A 19,297-nucleotide genomic window follows, 5' to 3' on the forward strand; every position below is an offset into this window, starting at 1 on the left:
CATTGTAGATTTTGCTTTATGTTTTGGATCATTGTCTTGTTGGAAGACAAATCTCCGTCCCAGTCTCAGGTCTTTTGCAGACTCCATCAGGTTTTCTTCCAGAATGGTCCTGTATTTGGCTCCATCCATCTTCCCATCAATTTTAACCACCTTCCCTGTCCCCGCTGAAGAAAAGCAGGCCCAAACCATGATGCTGCCACCACCATGTTTGACAGTGGGGATGGTGTTCAGGGTGATGAGCTGTGTTGCTTTTACGCCAAACATAACATTTTGCATTGTTGCCAAAAAGTTCAATTTTGGTTTCATCTGACCAGAGCACCTTCTTCCACATGTTTGGTGTGTCTCCCAGGTGGCTTGTGGCAAACTTTAAACGACACTTTTTATGGATATCTTTAAGAAATGGCTTTCTTCTTGCCACTCTTCCATAAAGGCCAGATTTGTGCAATATACGACTGATTGTTGTCCTATGGACAGAGTCTCCCACCTCAGCTGTAGAACTCTGCAGTTCATCCAGAGTGATCATGGGCCTCTTGGCTGCATCTCTGATCAGTCTTCTCCTTGTATGAGCTGAAAGTTTAGAGGGACGGCCAGGTCTTGGTAGATTTGCAGTGGTCTGATACTCCTTCCATTTCAATATTATCGCTTGCACAGTGCTCCTTGGGATGTTTAAAGCTTGGGAAATCTTTTTGTATCCAAATCCGGCTTTAAACTTCTTCACAACAGTATCTCGGACCTGCCTGGTGTGTTCCTTGTTCTTCATGATGCTCTCTGCGCTTTTAACGGACCTCTGAGACTATCACAGTGCAGGTGCATTTATACAGAGACTTGATTACACACAGGTGGATTGTATTTATCATCATTAGTCATTTAGGTCAACATTGGATCATTCAGAGATCCTCACTGAACTTCTGGAGAGAGTTTGCTGCACTAAAAGTAAAGGGGCTGAATAATTTTGCACGCCCAATTTTTCAGTTTTTGATTTGTTAAAAAAGTTTGAAATATCCAACAATTCATGATTGTGTCCCACTTGTTGTTGATTCTTCACAAAAAAATACAGTTTTATATCTTTGTGTTTGAAGCCTGAAATGTGGCAAAAGGTCGCAAAGTTCAAGGGGGTCGAATACTTTCGCAAGGCACTGTACATACAGTCGTGGGCAAAAGTTTTGAGAATGACACAAATATTAATTTCCACAAAGTTTGCTGCTTCAGTGACTTTAGATATTTTTGTCAGATGTTACTATGGAATACTGAAGTATAATTACAAGCATTTCATAAGTGTCAAAGGCTTTTATTGACAATTACATGAAGTTGATACAAAGAGTCAATATTTGCAGTGTTGACCCTTCTTTTTCAAGACCTCTGCAATCCTCCCTGGCATGCTGTCAATTAACTTCTGGGCCACATCCTGACTGATGGCAGCCCATTCTTGCATAATCAATGCTTGGAGTTTGTCAGAATTTGTGGGGTTTTGTTTGTCCACTCGCCTCTTGAGGCTTGACCACAAGTTCTCAATGGGATTAAGGTCTGGGGAGTTGCCTGTTCGTCACCAAACTGTTCCTGGATGGTTGCGATGGTTGGGAGAAGTTGTTCTCAGAGGATGTGTTGGTACCATTCTTTATTCATGGCTGTGATCTTAGGCAAAACTGTAAGAGAGCCCACTCCCTTGGCTGAGAAGCAACCCCACACATGACTGGTCTCAGGATGACAGAGTGATCTCCAGCCTTGTCTTCGTGAACACTCACACCTGTATTAACGAGAGAATCACTGACGTGATGTCAGCTGGTCCTTTTGTGTAAGGGCTGAAATTCAGTGGAAATGTTTGTTTTGGGATTCAGTTCATTTGCATGGCAAAGAGGGACGTTGCAATTAATTGCAATTCATCTGATCACTCTTCATAACATTCTGGAGTATATGCAAATTCCCATCATACAAACTGAGGCAGCAGACTTTGAGAAAATTAATATTTGTGTCATTCTCGAAACTTTTGGCCATGACTGTACTACCCTTAAAGTTTGGGTCACTTAGAAATGTTAATGAAAGAAAAGCTATTTTTTCTTCATTAAAATAACAAAATTGATCAGAAATACAGTGTAGACATTGTTCATCTTGGAAATTACTATTGTAGCTAGAAACAGCAGATTTTTCATGGAATACCTACATAGGCGTACAAAGGCCCATTATCAGCAACCATCACTCCTGTGTTCCAATGGCGTGTTGTGTTACCTAATCCAAGTTTATCATTTTAAAAGGCTAATTGATCATTAGAAAAGCCTTTTGCAATTATGTTAGCACAGCTGAAAACTGTTGTTCTGATTAAAGAAGCAATACAACTGGCCTTCTTTAGACTAGTTGACTATCTCGATTACAGGCTCAAAATGGGCAGAAACAAAGAACTTTCTTCTGAAAGTCGTCAGTCTATTCTTGTTCTGAGAAATTAAGGCTATTCCATGTGAGAAAATGCCAAGAAACTGAAGATCTCGTACAACGCTGTGTACTACTCCCTTCACAGTACAGCTCAAACTGGCTCTAACCAGAATAGAAAGAGGAGCGGGAGCTCCTTGGTCATGTGACCTAATGACCTCAAACAAGGTTCAGAATGTCCACTGACTACCCTTTTATATTGCACACCCTTTGATTTGTCCATTTACATCTCAGGTGATTTTGCATGAATTTTTAATTTCTTATTTCAATAGCTCCTTGGTCATGTGACCTACTGACCTCAAACTACTTTCAGAATGTCCACGGACTGGCGGAGACGGGCGCCGTGAGGAGCCCAGTGCGGTAACGTGACCAATCCCGGAGAAGCTGGCGGGAGCCCCTGGGAGAGTTCTCTTTCTTTGTGAAGGGCAGGACACCCTGGAATGGGTTCACCCCGAGAGAGGGGCCCAAGCCCTGGAAAGCGTCACGGTTCCGGCGGCATCTGGTGAGCTCTCGCTGGCCCTTGAAATTCCGAGGGAGAGGGTGTAAATCTCGTGCCGGGCAGTACCCATATCCGTAGCAGGTCTCCAAGGTGAACAGCCTCTGGCATGTTAGAACAATGTAGGTAAGGGAAGACAGCAAATTCAGATCCATAACTTCTTGAAAATAGTACCGTAGCCCTTGGAGGGCTCTTCCAACCCCTACTCTGTGTGTTACCTATTTGAGGGAGTCTCTCCAACGGCTAGGAGACAAACTGTCTCTAGCATGTTAGTACATGGGGGTAACGGAGATAACGAGGTAGCTCTCTAGCAGGGCTCTTCCAATCCCTCACTGTATGTCACCTGTTTTCAGGTGTCGCTAACGATGCAAACCAAAGGGAGTTACCGCGGTACCAGTCTATACGCAAAGAGAATCCTGCAGATGGTGACGGCTGTTGATCGTTAACGGAAGGCGGCAGTCGGTCCTGGAATATGGAGCATTCGGTCAAGCATGAAAATGTGAGGGCGGTTCCACCAGACTGCATCACTGGCTTTGGCTGGGAGGGGGGAGTTAAGTCCTGGAAGACGGCTGATGAAAGTGTAGTATGGGGGTCAGTCTGATCACAGAGCGGCTGTGGTGAAACGTTTAAACAAAGGTTTGAATCGAACGCTGGCTTTGGCTGGACCCGCTAACAGTGGAGCACTAAATGGAGATGGAATGTGCTTAGGTCTCAGGTCCGCCAGGGTGCGGGACGCCCAATTTTTCCGTTTTTGATTTGTTAAAAAAGTTTGAAATATCCAATAAATGTCGTTCCACTTCATGATTGTGTCCCACTTGTTGTTGATTCTTCACAAAAAAATACAGTTTTATATCTTTATGTTTGAAGCCTGAAATGTGGCAAAAGGTCGCAAAGTTCAAGGGGGCCGAATACTTTCGCAAGGCACTGTAGGATGGATCTGGCTCATGCCCTACGAAGTGGGGAGAGGTATCTCCAGTTTGTCTGGGGAGGGAGGCCTACATCTGATGTGGGTAGTACCATTCATGCCCATTGATTTGCTGTGGACCCATAAAACGTACGGAAGAAGCCTAGGTTCCCACTGGGCATGGATCACTGAATGCCAACTTGATGAAATTCAAAGGAGCATACCCACCTTTCGCGGTCGCACTCAAATAACCCAGGCCGAACTCTGGGCAGCACTCAGGCTGTGGAGGTTGGAGTGGGGACTTAGTCTCTGAGCGGAAAAAAGTGGGCTGGTCACCAGGTGCACAGAGCCTGTTTCAGGTTCCTGACTGCGGGAATATTTTTAAGTCTTAGTGTCTGGGGAGGGGTGCTTAAGTGTGGGTGCCCCGGTTTGCAAGGTTATGGAGATGGCTGAGACCCGGCCGGGACACGGAGATGGGTGATTCCTAGTGAGAGGGGTGTTTGACTGAGTAGGTGTGGAGGCCTGGAGGTCTATAGTTCCAGGTAGTAAGCTATACACTTTCAGGCCCGGGGAGAGGGTGGCAGGAAGGCGGGCAGGGAATGTAGGTCTAGAGTCAGAGGTCTCCAGGAAAATGGGGGCCTGCCTGGAGGTCAGGACAGCCCCAGGGAGAAGGCCCAACTGAATAGGTGTTTGAGTGATCCTGTCCTTCAGGGGGGCAGAGCAGGCAAATTAATGTAAAATTGTGTGAGATTAAAATGTATAAACTAAAGGGTGTGTAGTGTGTAGGCCCACTGAATGTACATTCTGAACCTTGTTTGAGGTCAGTAGGTCACATGACCAAGGAATTATTGAAATTAGAAATATAGAAAAACAGGAAAATTAATGTAAAATCACCTGAGATGACAATTGATGAACAAAAGGGTATGCAATATATAAGGCTAGTAAGTGGATGTTCTGAAAGCAGTTTCAGGGTTTTAGGTCACATGACCAAGGAGCTATTGAACTAAAAAACATTGAAAAACATTGAAAATTAATGTAAAATCATGTGAGATGAAAATGGACAAACGAAATGTTGTATTACATATACGGATACTCAGTGGATATTTTGAAAGTAGTTGAGGGTTGGAGGTAGAGGTCGACCGATTAATTAGGGCCGATTTCAAGTTTTCATAACAATCGGAAATCGGTATTTTTGGGCGCCGATTTGCAGATTTTTTTATTTACATTAATTTTTTTATATATTTTTTTATACCTTTATTTAACTAGGCAAGTCAGTTAAGAACACATTCTTATTTTCAATGACGGCCTAGGAACGATGGGTTAACTGCCTTGTTCTGGGACAGAACGACAGATTTTCACCTTGTCAGCTCGGGGGATCCAATCTTGCAACCTTACAGTTAACTAGTCCAACGCAATAATGACCTGAGGAGAGGGACGGAAGCTATACTGTTACACTGGCAATACTAAAGTGCCTATAAGAACATCCAATAGTCAAAGGTTAATGAAATACAAATGGTATAGAGGGGAATAGTCCTATAATTCCCATAATAACTACAACCTAAAACTTCTTACCTGGGAATATTGAAGACTCATGTTAAAAGTGTTAGGGTTGCGTCAATCGAATCTGGCATCAGGACAGAAGGTGACACAGAGTCACCGAGAATCTTCTATGTTTTTTATTATTAGTCAAGCAATAAATGGTAAATGCAATTTCCTTATATACGGGTTCACTGTAACACCACGCAGGGCAGAACAGAGAACTGACTAGTTCCTGACAAAGTTCTTCTAATATACTCTGACAGAAGGCGTTCCTGCTTCTGAGCTGGCCTGTCAGAGTAGAGGCTGAGCGTGGTTTAGACTCACTCAGCCTATCGTTGGCGCACAGGCTGGCCCCAGCCCCCCAGGCGCTCCCATTGGCAGGTGTAGCTGTTGCTGGGCAGAATATCTTATGAGCCCACACCTCTGTTTCCCGTTATTGCCAAGTTTGAGTTCTAACAAAAGACAGTCTGTTTTCACAACATTATGCTCTGTATGTGTCCCCCACACCTCATGATACACCCAAGGTTAGCCATAGCCTTCCCGCTAGTCACACCATATGTTGCAAAATGTTACTTCCAGCACACACAGACACCCTCATGATGGGCCAAGCACATTTTCAAAACCCCACAAAAGGAACCACCAGCTTTCATATGTTTTCATGTTCTGAGCAAGGAACTGAAACTTTAGCTTTCTTACACAGCACATATTGCACTTTTACTTTCTTCTCCAACACTTATTTAAACCAAATTGAACATGTTTCATTATTTACTTGAGGCTAAATGGATTTTATTGATGTATTATATTAACTTAAAATAAGTGTTCATTCAGTATTGTTGTAATTGTCATTATTACAAAAACATTTTAATCGGTATCGGCTTTTTTGGTCCTCCAATAATCGGTATCGGTATCAGCGTTGAAAAATCATAATCGGTCGACCTCTAGTTGTAGGTCATATGACTAAGGAGCTATTGAAATGTGAAACTTTTTAATATTCTCGTAAAATCTCATGAGATCCAAATAGACAAAACAAAATGGTCTGCTATCTGTAGGCCCACTGAGTGTACATTGTGAACCTTGTTTGAGGTGCGTGGGTCACATGAACAAGGCGCTATTGAATAAAAAAATATTTAAAAATTTTTTTAAAATAGAATGAGATGTAAATCGACAAAAAAAGTGTGTGCAATATGTGTCTCTGCCATTGGGTTAGCTAGAACCAGTTTTGAAAGTTGGTTACAGAGCTATTGAAATTAGATTTTTTTTATTTGTCACTATGTTGACAGTCCCTAACTGTGGTTGGTGGACATAAGGAAATCTACATGCAAATATCCATTGAATATCCAACCTGAATCTGTCTTTACCTCGGTGCATGCTGCCCCAGCTGAGGGAAATGTGAAATGGTGCGTAATGTCGGAGCAAGAGTTGTAGAAATGCGTGGACCAGCAAATGCAGCGCAGTTTTCATACGTAAAGAGGGACAGCTCTTTTGAATGCCTCAAAGCCATCCAGGTGAGAGACTAACTATTTATATCAGAATCTTTACTATGAAACAGTATTCCAGGGCCCACCTGTTTTGAGCCCAACATTTATATATATATATTTGTTTTGCTAAAAATGTTGGGCTATATATATATATATATATATATATATATATATATATATATATATATATATATTGGGTGGCTCACCTGTTTTGCATGTTATTTTGGCATGGTCTCTTTTTTGCTTTCTTGGATAAGTCTCCAAAATGTAGTTGCTTCATTGTAGTTCAGTGCTTTCTGTGGAGGTGGGGCAGCCAGCGGAAAAAAAAAGTGTTGGGGTTAGTTATGTTCTCTAGTTGCGTGACTGGCTCAGTGTTCTGTCACTCATGGGGACACTACTTCACAACAAAATCTACAGGGAGAGCTCAGAAATTCAAGCCCCTTGTGTGCTGCCATAGATTTACATTAGAAGTGCCCATCCAAGAAGGATCAGGGTCATTGGCCACAGATAAAATGACGAAATCACGTTATATGTGCCATAGCTTTGATTGGACTGATCATGTCAACATCATACTTTCAAACTCGTAGCTAGCAAGCTAGACATGCAGTCATCAACATGAATCAAGTCGACAATCTACTGGCAAGCCCTTTTCAGTCCTTGTCATATGAATATAAATTATAGATAAAACCGTATCCTTGCTCATTGGCCATTAGCCATGAACATTACACAACATGTTGGACATAGCAAATTCAACGATGAGTTGTTTGGAAGGACTCAGTGGCTAACTGCAAGCGTTGCAAAGCAATCACTAGCCTGCTATTCAGTGGAGAGGGTGTGTGTCCAAGTCTGGGTTTAAGGGTCTCTTTTCCAAGCTTAAAAGGATAAACAATCAACACCATGGTTGAATACATTGGCCATGCTGTCAATCCAAAATTACATCTGCCGAGTTCAAAACAACTGGAAACTCGGAACTGGGAAAGCTCAGTCTTCAGTGAGTTCAAAACAACTGGGAAAATACGTTTTGAACAGTCATCCAACTCGGAATTCCAAGTCGGGGACTTGGACCTCTTTCTCGAGTTCCCAGTTGTCTTGAAAGCACCATAAATCCAGAGAATGCCAGACTATGACGTCAAATTTTGATAACAAAATATGCCCACAAGAAGGAACGCCGCACCACCTTCCTGTTCATTTGAGCATAGCACAACAAGGTGAGTCCAAAAATGTCTCTGTCTGCTGCTGCATAAATGATGTAATATACTTTGTTGTATAGTAAGCTGTTAGTAGCACATGTGCCTCACCATAATAATTTGGTAAATTTACCCCTCTTAATTTCACCTACTGTTCTGACTTGGTGGTGCACATGTAGCCTATAGCCTGTTTTAGAGAAATGTCATCATCAAATATTGTAAGAGCTTTCATTGTCTGCTTGGTGTACAGGGAAAATACTGTAAGAACGGCCCATGTTCTGAATTCTGTCACTGTACACTTCAAAAGTGCTGAACAAATAGTATAATGACTATGCCCGTCCTAACTCGCTCATTAATGTCTTAATCTAAATTATGGATTGGCTCTTATCCGCTCATCGTTCCCTTATGCGATAGTTTGTACATCTCAATTGTCAGTAGAAACCACATTTGTTTAAGCAAGTCAGCTATGTCAGCTATGTTTTTTAAAAGGGCAGTAAATGAGGCTGAATGAACTGTTTCGCTGCCAGACAAGGCTCAGCTGATAGCCAGGTGTAGCGGTGGTAAGGATTCACTACATTGTGCTGAAAAGGAAGGTCTGCTGTTGGGACAGCTTTATGTAGGCCCTAACATACTGACCAAACCGCACATGCAAGTTGATTTTGTTCACCCACACCAGACGCTATCAGGACACGCAGGTTACAATAACAAAACAAACTCTGAACCAATTATATTAATTTGCGGAAAGGTCAAAAAGCATTAAATATTTATGGCAATTTAGCTAGCTAGCTTGAACTTGCTAGCTAATTTGTCCAGGGAGATAAACAAATAACAATTAATCCACAGATAAAACGGTAACCAAATTAGTTTCTCGTTATCTCTCCTCCTTGCTTCAGGCTTCATTTTCTACTTTGGGCTTTATATGGCGGGTGACAACCAACTTTACAGCATTACTACAACCGACTGGAATGTGGACCTCAGCTAATCTTTCAATCAACCACGGGGGTATATGCTCCTCAAAACCAATGAGATGGCACGAGGGTAAATGCTCCTAAAAACCAATGAGGAGATTTGAGAGGCAGAACTTAAAAAGTGTTGAGCATCACAAATAAACTCAGCAAAAAAAGAAACGTCCTCTCACTGTCAACTGCGTTTATTTTCAACAAACTTAACATGTGTAAATATTTGTATGAACATAACAAGATTCAACAACTGAGAAATAAACTGAACAAGTTCCACAGACATGTGACTAACAGAAATAGAATAATGTGTCCCTGAACAAGGGGGGGTCAAAATCAAAAGTAACAGTCAGTATCTGGTGTGGCCACTAGCTGCATTAAGTACTGCAGTGCATCTCCTCCTCATGGACTGCACCAGATTTGCCCGTTCTTGCTGTGAGATGTTACCCCACTCATCCACCAAGGCACCTACAAGTTCCCAGACATTTCTGGGGGGAATGGCCCTAGCCCTCACCCTCCGATCCAACAGGTCCCAGACGTGCTCAATGGGATTGAGATCCGAACTCTTCGCTGGCCATGGCAGAACACTGACATTCCTGTCTTGCAGAAAATCACGCACAGAACGAGAAGTATGGCTGGTGGCATTGTCATGCTGGAGGGTCATGTCAGGATGAGCCTGCAAGAAGGGTACCACATGAGGGAGGAGGATGTCTTCACTGTAACGCACTGCATTGAGATTGCCTGCAATGATAACAAGCTCAGTCCGATGATGCTGTGACATGCTGCCCCAGACCATGACGGCCCCCCACCTCCAAATCGATCACGCTCCAGAGTACAGGCCTCGGTGTAACGCTCATTCCTACGATTATAAATGCTAATCCGACCATCACCCCTGGTGAGACAAAACCCCGACTCGTCAGTGAAGAGCACTTTTTGCCAGTCCTGTATGGTCCAGCGATGGTGGGTTTGTGCCCATAGACAACTTTGTTGCTGGTGATGTCTGGTGAGGACCTGCCTTACAACAGGCCTACAAGCCCTCAGTCCAGCCTCTCTCAGCCTATTGCGGACAGTCTGAGCACTGATGGAGGGATTGTGGGTTCTTGGTGTAACTCGGGCAGTTGTTGTTGCCATCCTGTACCTGTCCCGCAGGTGTGATGTTCGGATATACCGATCCTGTGCAGGTGTTGTTACACGCGGTCTGCCACTGCGAGGACAATCAGCTGTCCGTTCTGTCTCAGGCGTCTCACAGTACGAACATTGCAATTTATTGGCCTGGCCACATTTGCAGTCCTCATGCCTCCTTGCAGCATGCCTAAGGCACGTTCACACAGATGAGCAGGGACATTGGGCATCTTTCTTTTGGTGTTTTTCAGAGTCAGTAGAAAGGCCTCTTTAAAAAGGCCTAAGTTTTCATAACTGTGACCTTAATTGCCTACTGTCGGTAAGCTGTTAGTGTCTTAATGACCATTCCACAGGTGCGTGTTCATTAATTGTTTATGGTTCATTGAAAAAGCATGTGTATAATGTATAGCATGTGTATGAGTTTGGACCTCAGTTCATCTTTCAATCACCCATCTGGGTATATGCTCCTAAAAACCAATGAGAACCAACTTCTATTTTAGCGCATGGCCACGCTGATGCTCGCTGACGTGCACAAGCAGTGTGGGTGCAGTGCAATGATTGAATAACATGTATGTGTACATTTGTTTTGCATTGTGGTCAGCATGTTATAGTGCAATTAATGTATTGTTTAGTGTTGTGTAGTGGCTTTGCTGGCATGCATCTTAAAGAAAATTGGAACTTTTCCCCACCAAAATTTACATGCTAAAATCGCCACTGATTACTATCATAGCTTAGGAGCATGTTCCTACTGAGAGGTTTGCGAAAAATTGTAATTTCTAGCGTATCACCGTCAACATGAAAAATAGTGAAGTCGAAGAAATTGACAGAGGAAGTACAGTACAATGCTCTTCTGTAAATTATAAATGGAGATTAGTAGAGTTGGCATACAAGACAAATCTACTCTTTTGTGCCCCACCAGACTACCAGATTATTATCAATGAATCGACACCACAGGACAATATTAGAAAATAAGGGGTTAGATACAGTATTGTAAAATAATTTTTCTTTCCTGAAAACCATAAATACATTACCATAATTTGGAGCAAATGCCGCTTCCATCGCCGTTCTCTGGCGTTGGAGGTAAAAAGAGCCAGCATACTTTAAAAAGTTAATTTTGGTTCATGTCAAAATAAAAGCAGAAGGGGGCAGCAGACCTTCAGGGCGTTTCTCTAGATCAGGGGTGGGCAACTCCAGTCCTCAAGGGCCTGATTGGTGTCACACTTTTTCTCCATCCCTAGCAAACACAGTTGATTAATCAAATTGCATTCCAAACTGAAGATCATGATTAGTTGATTATTGGAGTCAGGTGTGTTAGCTGGGGCTGGGGCAAAACTGTGACACCAATCAGGCTCTCGAGGACTGGAATTGCCCAGGCCTGATCTCGATAGTGGGAGAGGGCTTCTAGGCCTCCTGCATGAGGGATGTTCGTATAAAGAACATTCATATTTATAAGCATATCATTAGATTCAAATTTGACATTCTCAAGGATCTTTAATACATCATTGTTGTCACCCAATAATGCTGGAAGGGAAGGAACCACATTTTTTTATGAAAAAATCTACAAATTGGGATAGGGGTTCCGTGAGGCTGTCATTATCAGAGACTATAGGTCTCAGAGGAGGATCAGATAGTTTGTTGTGAATCTTAGGTAGGCCATAGTAAGCTGCACATACTGGGTGAGGGGTGATGAGGAAATCCCTCTCCTTTTCAGCAATCCAACATTGGTCTAAAGCAGGGGTTCCCAAACTGTTTCACTCGGGGCCCACCTTCCAGCATTCGGGAACATCACACGCAATTCTTTACATTTTGCCATGTCTAAAATGACAACATTATCTATGGGCAAAAAACCTAAATAAAAAAACATTAGCTGACATGGGCTAGTTGATTTTGGGCTCCCGAGTGGCGCAGTGGTCTAAGGCATTGCATCTCAGTGCAAGAGGCGTCATTACAGGCTGTATCACAACAGGCCATGATTGGGAGTCCAATAGGGCAGCGCACAATTGGTCCAGTGTCATCCAGGTTAGGATTTGGCCGGGGTAGGCCATCATTGTAAATAAGAATTTGTTCTTAACTGACTTTCCCGTTTAAATAAAAATACATCGAAATGTTTGCCACATTAACAGAGAAAATCGCCACCTTTCAAAAAGAACTGAAGAGGCACACACTGGAGAAAAACCAGAAGGATACTGAGCACTACTCCAAGGGCACGGTATATGACCTGCATGGTGTCAGATCCAGGTACTGATCCAAGTTCAGCCCTATGTGGTCCCAAAGGAACCAAGACACCAACTACTCATCTGTCAGCGAGAGAAAAACTTCTGATGCGAGCACTCTGTCGCATTATCTCTGTCTCTGCTTGGGCTTTTCAATGACAAGCAACATGAGATCTAGAGAGCAATTGTTCAAAACATTCTCCCATCTCTGCATAAAATTACTGTCTTCTAAGCCAAAAGCCGGGGCTTTGTTAATTCTAAGCCCCAGAGGGATATGTTTCTCCCTCCAATACTCAGATAAGAGGCGAGACTCTTTCAAGTCTCTGTTTAATTTGTCACTACCTTACACAGATGCGCAGGTTGACTCATAACTTGCAGTCATGCGGTTATATCCGTGTGGTGTTAGAGTTGCGTAAATTCGAATCTGGTATCAGGATAAATATAACAATGAGTCACCGATTTTATACTATGTATTTTTTATTAGCTAAGTAATAAATGGCAAATGCAACTTTCGTATATACGGGCTCACTGTAATACCACACAGGGCAGAACAGAGAACTGACAGTATTCTTTATACTGTGATAGACAGTTCCAACCCGTCTGTTGGCCTATCACAGTAGAGACTGGGCGTGGTTTAAACTTGCTCAGCCTATTGCAGGCGCTCAGGCGGGTCTCCGCCTCTTGGCGCTTCTGTTGATAGATATAACTGTTGCTGTGAAGAACATCCATGCGCTCATGCTCCATACCGTTATCTCGCACCTGGCTCCTGTTATCTAACAAAAGACCGCTTGTTCTGCAACCCCACGCTCTGAATGTGCCCCCCCTAACTCATTGCACAGTTCCTGTCTTTTTTCCATCATGAGAAAGGCCCATGGCCCTGAAGCTTTTAACAATGTTTCAAGTCAGCTATGTTGCATAACACATACATACATCCACACAAGCCAACAGCAGATAATATTCAATCATATATATGGTAATGGCTATAATGTAAAACACAGGATCCAACAGTGGCGGGTGGCTTTAGGGTCATGAAATATTGTTCGGAAGAAGGGTGGGTGGCGGGTTGGTTGAATAAAGACAAAACAATGCATTAAAAGTCCATAAATGTATAATTATTGTGAAATTCATATCTATAGGCTACAGTGAGGTTTTTCTTATATTGTTTTTTCTGGCATTAGTGTGTAGTCTATGCCTAAGCTTTAGGGCCTAACTTGTATGCTCGCCAATATAACGTTAACGTCTAGCTACCCAAAGGTTGCGTGTTCAGAATCTCATTATGGGCAACTCAAGCATTTTACATAATTAGCAACTTTGCAACTACTTAGCATTTTAGCTAACCCTTCCCCTAACCTTAACCTAACTCCTAAACTTAACCCTTATCCCCTAGAGCTAATGTAACAGTATAACTTTAGACCGCCCCCTCGCCCCTACCCGGGCGCGAACCAGGGACCCTCTGCACACATCAACTACAGTCACCCACGAAGCATCGTTATCCATCGCTCCACAAAAGCCACGGCCCTTGCAGAGCAAGGGGTACCACTACTTCAAGGTCTCAGAGCAAGTGACGTCACCGATTGAAACGCTATTTAGCACGCACCACTGCTAACTAGCTAACCGTTTCACATCCGTTACACTAACATTAGCCAAATTTGTAACATAATGTATGTTTTGCAAATTCGTAACATATTGTATGAATTGCAATCTGTAAAACATTGTACGATTTGCAATTCGTAAAAAATATATATGTTTTCTTGCGGTGAAGGAGAGTCGGACCAAAACGCAGCGTGGTATTCTTGATACATGTTTAATGAAGATGAAAAAACGAACAATAGAAAAACAACAAACGTAACGTGAAAACCTATACAGCCTATCTTTTTTTTTTTTTTTTTAATAATTTATTACATTCAAAACCATTCATTCTTTACAACTCATAATTTTCATTCATACTTCAATAATGGTATTTTAATTTAACTAAACAAAAACCCCAAACAAAACCTCAGGGGAGCATCTTCCCTCCCCGTCATCCTACAAACTACCTTTCCCTATCTCCCCGTCCCTAATCTATCCCCTTACAAATCTAAATGACACCCAGCCCTAAACCCCCCTTCCACCTCTCCCGGGCAGCATGCTGCCCCCACTTCCTCTCCTCCCTCTTCATCCTCCCCCTCAAATCTCCTTCCACCCTCCTCACTATCCCTTCCACCCCCCAATCTCTCCCTGTCTTCACCATGTTCTGCCTGGCTTCCCACAGCCCCCGTTTAAAGAGACTCATGAGAAGCCAGAGCAGAAACCTGTCCCTATCCGTCCCTCTCGCTCTCCCTACACCTCTCTCTAACCTGGCCCACGTCAATACAAAATCCCCCCTTACCAAACCTAACAACACCCGTGCCCTAGCCCATACTACTCCGGCAAAGGCACAGTCCCAAAAGACATGGCGCACAGTCTCCTTCCTGCCACAAGAGGATCTTGGACAGGTGGGGGATTGCACCAAACTATACCGGTACATGATGGAACGTACCGGCAAGCACTTATGGAGGCTCAACCAATTCAGGTCCTTGAGCCTGTTTTCCAGACCCCGTGCCTGCACTCCCTCCCAGACCACTTCCGAGATGCCCACTACAGGCGCCGGACTCCCTGCCTTTCTGACCTCCTCGTACAGGTGCCTGTGATCTAAACCTACTCGGGCAACTTCAACCTCAGGGTGCGCTGTTCCGCCCGAGGACCCATGTTAGACCACACCATTATGCTTCTCGCCTGATACGAGAAGAACACCCGCAGGAGGAGAAGAACACCTGCAGGAGGTAACCGGACGGGTGTATCACTGGATGAGCAAGCTCCGTTAACAAGAAAGAAACAAAAATTGCGTCCAGCTTGAGGGGGAAATGTGGTACCCCCCTACCTCCCTCCCCGATGGGACAAAGCATGCGTGCCCTGGCGACCCACTCGCACCTGCCACTCCACATGAACTGAAACACAAGCCTCACTAGAGGCCTCCTCAGACTAGCCGGCAATGGGTAGATGTATGCCAAATACAAAAGAGACGGCAACACATCCACCTTTAGAACCAGGACTTTGCCCATAAAAGACAAATACCTAGCCTTCCACATTGCTAGCTTCCTCTGTACCACTGCGATACGCATGTTCCAGTTTAGCGTCGCTGAGCCGGAGGTCTCAAAATGGACCCCGAGAATCCTCAGGGCCCCCTCACAGAGAGATAACCCCCCGGGCACATCCGTTCTACCGCGCCATCTTCCGAAAAACTTGACGGAAGACTTTGCATGGTTCAGAACTGCTCCCGACGCTCGGGTGAAATCCCCAAAGATGGCAAGGGACCTTGTCAGGCACGAGTCCTTGCACAGCAGCAAGGAAGTGTCGTCGGCGTACTGCGTCATCTTAACACGCAGCCCACCACTTCCAGGGATCAACAAGCCTTCCACCCCTGTGTCTGCCCTAATGGCAGCCCCCAGAGGCTCCATGTACAGAACGAAGAGGAGAGCCGAGAGTGGGCACCCCTGCCTGACCCCAGACGAGAGGTCAAAAACGTCACCCAAGTGACTATTTACACTAACTCGGCACCCCGCTACTACATATAATGTACGAATCCATCCTATGAACTTCTCCCCAAATCCTAATCGACCTAACACTCTGAATAAAAATGATCTATTCACGCGATCAAAGGCTTTCGCCTGATCTAGCGCTGCTACCATTAAAGGCAGTCCTCTATCTTCAACCCAAGCGATGGAGTCCCTGATTAACTGTAGGTTCCATCTAATAGAGCGGCCCTCTACCCCACACGTCTGATCCTCATGGACGACGTAGGGAAGGGCTGTGCGCAACCGGTCTGCTAAAACCTTTGCAAGTAGCTTGTAATCTACACACAGCATGGTCAACGGCCGCCAGTTGCCAAGGTCTGTTACTTCCCCCTTCTTATATAAAAGTGACAGCACACCAACAGCCATTGATCCCCCCGGGACCCCTGTCTCAAGGATGGCCTTCAAGACTTCGAGGACCACTGGTCCAAGTATACCCCAAAACTTGAGATAAAACTCAGCCGGCAGCCCATCTATCCCAGGCACCTTCCCTTTTCCCATCCTCCTAAGAGCGCTCTCAACCTCTTCTAGTGAGATCTGGGCCTCCATCACTTCTCTAATGTCCTCCGGCAACCGCCTGGACAAGTGTTCTAAAAACACATTTCCCTGCTCTACATCTATTTCCCTTTCCTTAAATAAACCTTGGAAATGATCAGTTGTCACCCTGACCATATCGCTCCCTCCTCCTCGCTCCCTCCTCTTCATTCTCTTCTTTGGTGATGACGGCAGTGGAGATATACCACCCCCCCCCCCCCCCCGCCAGCTCCTCCACCATACCCCTCATCTCTTCCACCAGGGCACATTCCCCCCAGTCCACTTGCTCTTCCACCGTCTCCTTCTCCACCACTCCTCCATCGCTTTCTTCTCTCTCATGCTCCTCCACTCGGTTGCCTTCTTCCGCCGCTTTTCCTGGTTCTCCTACTCCCGTGCCTTCCGTTTCCTTCTCTCTTCCTTCCGCCGCTTCTTGCTCCTCCTCCTTCCTTGTGGCCTTCCCCTCTGGACCTGTACTCTGATCATGAGGCGTGCTTCCTTCCCCTCCTCTTCTTCCCCCATCCCCCGCCCCTGCTCCCCCCCCAGCCGCAGACGCATATGACCGCTGACGGGCCGGGCACCCCCGCCACAGGTGTGCTGACGAGCCACACCCATGGCACGTCTTAGGCTTGTCACAATCCCTCGCCTCGTGATCCTCAGATGCACAAAATCTGCATTTTCTTGTACTGCATGAGGCGAATATGTGACCGTAGGCCATACAGCGTCTGCAAAATGGGGGCTGACGTGCATAAAACAACGTCCCCCTGTCAGCCCCCAGGGAGAACATAGCAGGAGGATGGAGGTAGCCACCATGTCCCTTTGGGTCCTCTCTGAGGAGGGCCTGGAAACCTCTCCTCCCATTCCAAAACCCAAGGGAGTCTTTGAGGTGCCTTGCTGAGGAGACGTTATCCATATATCTCCCCAGAAAAGCCCTCACCTCTTCGTCCTTAACGTAAGGGTTGTAAATGTTGACAGTTACAACCCTAAAGTTATTCTTCGCCAGGCTTGTTATTTCGTAGTGGCACATCGGCCTCTCACCTCCCACTGCTCTTGCCCTTCTCAGGATATCATCGTGTTTTACCTCTGTTGCCTTGGAAACAAAACACGTCCTTCACCGTCAGCTTTAGAATCTCCATCAATATTATCCTTCCAAAAGATTCCCGTCCTAAAGGCTCCATCTCCTTTTCCTTCCAAGCAAACCGAATCGTGTTGGTCAGCCCTATCCCAGGGACCGACCGTGTTGATGTATTTAGCACCATCTCCGCAAGGAGAATGGCGCTCGTTCTCTTCTCTTCCAAAACAAGTGAAAAGAAAAAAAAAACAAATGACTGAGCCTATCTGGTGCAAAACACAGAGACAGGAACAATCACCCACCAAACACTCAAAGAATATGGCTGCCTAAATATGGTTCCCAATCAGAGACAACGATAAACACCTGCCTCTGATTGAGAACCACTCCAGACAGCCATAGACTATACTAGATACCCCTACTAAGCCACAAACCCAATACCTAACAAAACCCCAAGACAAAACACACCACATACAAAACCCATGTCACACCCTGGCCTGACCAAATGAATAAAGAAAACACAAAATACTAAGACCAGGGCGTGACACATATCATAAGAAATTGATGATGGACATCAACCAATTAATACATACCATACGAAACATAACAAATCATACTAAATGGAGTGTCTCGGATTTATGTACAGAATAATAAGAAATGCTCTGAGACCACATCGCATAAAAGCTGATAGCATATTTCAACAGCATAAAATATGCATCCAAGCCTAACTGAAATCTTACAAAAAACATGTTGGGTAGTTTTCACAGCTATTAATTTCCTTAAAACCAGTTAAACTGATGCCATTTGGACATTTTGCACAGAATATCTTTCTGTATTTTTATTTTTGTTATTACATTTTCTTCACGGCCCCAAACGTCTTTGCTGCATGAGAGAAGCAGAGATGAAAGAGAAAACTGTACCAATGTCAACTACGCTGAAGCATTCATTCTATCGATGTATCACATTCTGGTGAGCAAATGCTTATTTACTAGCCTCGTTATTGTTATGTCATTTTCTTCTGTTACTTTTTGATTTTATATATTTTTTTTACTTTGGTTTATTTCGTAAAAAAAACACTATATTTCTTGAACTGCATTGTTGGTTGAGGGCTTGTAAGTAAGCATTTAACGGTAAGCTGTTGTATGTGACAAATCCAATTTGATTTGATTCTAAGGCAACAAGTCAGCAAATTTTTGTATTATTATAATAATTTTTGTATTTAACCTTTATTTAACTTGGCAAGTCAGTTAAGAACAAATTATTATTTACAATGACGGCCTACCCCGGCCAAATCCGGACGACGCTAGGCCAGTTGTGCGCCGCCCTATGGGACTCCCAATCAAGACCAGATTAGAACCAGGGCCTGCAGTGACGCCTCTTGCACTGAGATGCAGTGCCTTAGACCACTGCGCCAGTCGGGAGCAAATGACAGAAGATAATCTGCATGTATCTAATCATAGACAAGTTGACTAACAAATACTCTACCAAAGTGTTAGAAATTATAAGCAGAAACATAGGCCTATCTGAAAGCCTGTAAAAAAGTCAAACTGCCATCTTTGACTCTATAACGCATTTTCTATATTTTTGTTAGGGTCTGTTGCGGGCCTCAAATGTTCACGTAGTCGGGCGGTGGCAGATGAGTTATTGGCATGTATAAAGGACATATCTGCATCTGAAGCTAAAACCTGTTCTCCCATTCTCCCCTCAGATTTGGAGAAGGCATGCACTTTCCATTCCTGCCAGCAGAAAGAATAGTGGAGCTTACCTTTGTGGCAAACACACACTCTCTCT

The sequence above is a fragment of the Oncorhynchus clarkii genome, chromosome 20 (genome assembly GCF_045791955.1).
Source record: "Oncorhynchus clarkii lewisi isolate Uvic-CL-2024 chromosome 20, UVic_Ocla_1.0, whole genome shotgun sequence".
Taxonomy (NCBI): Eukaryota; Metazoa; Chordata; class Actinopteri; order Salmoniformes; family Salmonidae; genus Oncorhynchus; species Oncorhynchus clarkii.